At 49.6% G+C, this 4,600-nt stretch overlaps 1 long non-coding RNA gene across 1 annotated transcript in view; it reads left to right on the forward strand.

The window, feature by feature from the left end:
* LOC107183578 overlaps positions 1–1,725 on the forward strand; it is a 20,348-nt gene extending 18,623 nt beyond the window's left edge. The window contains exon 4 of the long non-coding RNA XR_001514368.1: positions 1,714–1,725. This is a non-coding gene — a long non-coding RNA (uncharacterized LOC107183578). The remainder of the gene's footprint in view (positions 1–1,713) is intronic.
* The last annotated feature ends 2,875 nt before the right edge of the window (positions 1,726–4,600 follow it).

Here is a 4,600-nt window from a genome sequence, read left to right on the forward strand (position 1 = left end):
GGCGGCAAAGGCCCCTGATTCTCCAATCATGGCTGGGGGGCAGGGCAAAGGCTGATGCTCTATCCACTGAGCCAGACTGGCTAGGGCAGGTCATTATCACTCTCCCAACTCCAGTTAGTTCCAGAGGAGCTAGCCAGTCTTGGCAGGACTGTGGGGACCGGCGAGTGGGAGCGGGTGGCTTTGATTTGGTGCAGATGCCGAGGCCTGGCGCCTGGAGGCACGTGCTGCTGGGCAGGCAGTGGTCCTCTAGCTGGAGCTGCAGGGACCTGGAGCCCTGAGCACAGAAGGGCAGCGGAGTGACGCTGAGGATCAAGTTCGCACTTGTGCATTGCGTTACCTGTGAGCAATTCTAGACGTTATGCTGCAGAGAATTAATGGTCATGCATGAGATGATTTTGCCTAAGGGGGCTTTTATGCTGCAACAAAAACGAGCTCATGGCCACAGCTATACCGGTTTTAAGCTGAGCTGGTGTCCTGAAGAGGGAAACCAGAGACAGTCCCCCTGCTCTGTGGGTACACAGAAGGCAAGGAAGCCTTGAAGAGCGACCCGAGGATGGCCGTGTCCTTACGAGGCTTTCTAGAGGCCTCTGCTGCGGGCCCCATGGCCGTTTGGTTTGGTCATTGTTGGCGAGGGCGGCAGATCTGAAGAATGTCCCCTCCCACCTGCCCAGCCCCAGGTCAGCCTGACCGGCTCAGACTCCAGGGTGCGGCCCAGCGGGTGGAGCTGAGGGAAGATGCCTAGAATGTCTGCCTCGCCTCCCGGTGACAGGCCACTGCTGTGATGGGTGACGGAGGCATTCTTGGCCTCTGGTTTGGTCTTCGCTCCTCTGTTAGGATACCAGCCTGAATCACCACCTCTCTCACTACAGAGATAAACATTCTCCATTCCATCCCTTTCTCCCCTCCCCCTTTTTACTCCTCACAAAACTGAGTTCTGAAATATGGCTCCTCAGTATTCACACATGAACAGTCACCACCTGAGGGACAGAGCTTGAGGAACCCTCAGAGGACCCTCGGCCCTAAGCCAGTGCCCATCCACACTGCTCAGAGGAGATCCCCAGCTCCCCGGGATGTTGACCTGCAAACCCCATCTTTATGCGCCGCCTGGGGTGTTGCAGGATTCAGGCCCAGTGCCTCTCCGTTTCCAGGGATACGGTAGCCAAGGGCAGGGCTCCAGGCCCGGGCTCCATGTGAGGTCCCCGCCCAGGGAGCAGGGCTGGCTGCAGGGTATTCATGACTGGGCCCTGAGAGATATCCTGTGACCCCAGACCACTTCCACCTGGCCCCTTCCAACAGGACCCCCAAACCTCAGGGAGACCCTGAGTTCCTGAGTCGCAGGACTGTCTTCCTGCCCACCTCGCCTGTCACCTTTCCAAACTTCTAGAAGAGTCAGGCAGGAGCTACTGCCATTGGAAATCTTGTAGCTGGACACGGGGCTCCCAGATCAGTGACTGCCACAGCAAGTTGTGACACTAAAGAGGAATAAATACGGGAGATTCATGAAGCCTGGGGGACTAAAGTAGATAAGGAATACAGAAGTTATGGTTAGAGGTGCCTATTATGGTTTGGGTTCATGCCTGGCCTGTTAATTTTATGGGGCAACTCTTAATATTGAGTAAAACAATTTAATTAGAAAAGTAATTGACTTCTGCACTTCACGCTGGTAAAATGTTTTCATTTGCTTACTAGAAAAGCTTGTGAAAATGATGTTAGGTTGCTTTGAAAATTAAATAACTTTTTATAAAAACCTGAGTGGTAGAAAAATGAGATAATGGTTAACTGAAGGGTAGCCTCTTTGAGTGTAAGCATTTAAGTAAGCATTTGTTTCAGACTTCTTTTAAAATTTCACATTTTTCCTGGTAATATTTAGTAAAATATGCCAACTATCCTTGATGACTTAGGATCAGGTATTGGACCTTAGACCAGTGGTTCTCAACCTTCTGGCCCTTTAAATACAGTTCCTCATGTTGTGACCCAACCATAAAATTATTTTCGTTGCTACTTCATAACTGTAATGTTGCTACTGTTATGAATCGTCATGTAAATATCTGATATGCAGGATGGTCTTAGGCGACCCCTGTGAAAGGGTCGTTCGACCATCAAAGGGGTTGCAACGCACAGGTTGAGAACCGCTGCCTTAGACAGCGTGTGCAGAAGTTGGTGGGTCTTCACAGCCCCTCCCGTTAGAGAACATACCTGGGACTGGTTTAGAGAAGGAAATCCTATGTCGTTCGTCCACCGCCCACCCAGCCATCTGTCTGTCTGTCTGTCTGTCTGTCTGTGTAGTTGCCTTTTCATCTTTCTCATAGCAGTGAAGTAAGAACGTTTGATTATGTAACCTCCTGAACGGGGTAACGGAGAAGCCATCCATGAAATTAACTAGGGAGCAACCTGGAAAGCAGCCCTCTTGGAAGCGACTTTTTATTCTCAGGAAAAGCATGTGTTTCTGTCTTTCACTTGCACTTCTCCCCATTACTCAAGGGGACTCTGTGAAGTTATCTTTGTTACTTTGAAGCTTTCTGGGTCGCCAGCCTTTACAGCCCCTGAAAATGCAGCAACAACGTGGCACCTCCCACCTTCCTCCCTGGTCCGTTTCCCAGGGTGGCCAGTGGGAAGTCTCCTCCAGGAACTGTTGAGATATCGCTGCCAAACACCATGAAATACAAGTACAACCCGAGCACCACAACGTGCAGGAAACCTAGTTTTCTAACTTGGTTCCCCGTCCCACTGAGGTGCTGGATGAAGATGCCCGAGTTCCGAGGATCCACTGGTAGATTTCCGTGTGAAATGGTGATTTCCACCTGGACTGGTGTCCGCGGGCGTCTGAAGCCCCGAAAGGCCCCTGCCCAGTGTTTTGTGTTTTCACGTGTTCTCCTGCAGAGGGGGCTCGTGGCTTCCTTTCGGTTCTCAGAAGAGCCCAGGAAAGGTGTGCGCTTGGCTGCCCAGGCCCTGCCCTGCAGGCACAGACTCCGGCTGTTGTCTCAGGTTTGGGGCTGCTAGAGTTCAGCCAGCTCCCTCTCTAAAGTCACCTTTTACAATTTTTAAAAGAGTCCCGTAATAGCACTTGACAAAATCTAACACCCTGATGTCGGGGATTTGTTTCAAAATAATGGAAACTAGTGGTAGGAATGGGTGAATCAAACAAGATTGGTCCTGTTTTGATCATTGTAATGGTTGAGTCCTGGATACATGGGGCTTATTATTCTATTCTTTCTACTTTATAGCTTACATAATATAAAAAGATAAAATTGCCTGACATAAAACTTGTGTGGTCACATCCATTGGGTGGCTAATATCAAAACCCAGAAAATGACAAGTGTTGGTGAGGCTGCAGAGAAATTGGGACCCTGTGCTCTGCTGGTGAGAATGTGAAAATGGCGCAGCCGCTGTGGGAAACAACATTGGCGGTTCCTCAAAGAATTAAAACCAGAATTACCGAATGACCCAGCAATCCCGCTTCTGGGTGCACACCCAGAAGGATTAAAACCAGGGAGGCAAACAGATGTTTGTGTGCCCGTGTTCATGACATTATTCACAGTGGCCAAAAGGTACTTGGCAACCCAAGTGCCCTTGACAGATGAATGGAGAGACAAAATGTGGTCCATACATACAGTGGGGTATTATTCAGCCTTAAAAAGGTGACGCATGCTGTAGCTCGCATGGACCTTGAGGACGTTATGCTAAAGCACATACCCACTTATCAACTGTGGCTGATTAAAAGTTTCCTTTAAAAAGAAAAGGTCATTTTGTTTGCTTGCTTTTTGTTTTACACTTAACAGGATCACTGTATAACGCTACTTCTTTCTGCTGCTGCATAAAAGAGATAAAGTTAGACCTCTCCAGGGCCTGAGCCTGTAGGGATTCCATTAGCTGTAGGTTGTATTTCAGAAGATGATGATGAGGAGGTCGTCATGGGAACGCCTCCGGAGTCTCTCTAGCTCTGGTCCTTCTGCCTTTGTGGTTTTTCCTCTAATATAGCTGCTGCTTAAGATGAACTGATCAACACACATATCTGAGGGCATCCGTGTGGCAGGCATAGAGTGGGCCCTTCACTCACATGATCTACAATCCTCAAAACAGGGTTGTGCAAGGAGGTCCCGTTCCCAACTTACGATGTAGAAATAGGCACAGGTAGTTAAAGAATCTGCCCCTAGTTAGAATGTCAGACACAGTTCATTTATTAACTATATCCCTGTCTTTCTTACCAGACCACACTGTTTAAAACAGCTTCTAACAGAATCGAGGGAGCTTGTTGGCATAGCAGAGGGGGGTGCTCGCCCTGTTGCCCTAACCACAGCTCATGCCCCTCTCCAGCTGTGTGCCTCCTGTACATCGGTTATCCCAGCCTTGCTAGTCCCAGAATGAGCCACAGCCTTTTCTACCTTTGAGCCTTATTTGTATTTTTACTGTTTAAAAAACCCCTCAACCCCCAGCCGGTTTGGCTCAGTGGATAGAGTATCGGCCTGAGGACCAAAGGGTCCCGGGTTCGATTTCAGTCAGGCACGTACCTCGGTTGCAGGCTCCTCCCCGGCCTGGGCCAGTCAAAGTACGTGCAGGAGGCAACCAATCGTGCAGGAGGCAACCAATGGATGTGTTTCTC

Source organism: Myotis davidii, unplaced genomic scaffold, assembly GCF_000327345.1.
Source record: "Myotis davidii unplaced genomic scaffold, ASM32734v1 scaffold299, whole genome shotgun sequence".
Classification (NCBI taxonomy): Eukaryota; Metazoa; Chordata; class Mammalia; order Chiroptera; family Vespertilionidae; genus Myotis; species Myotis davidii.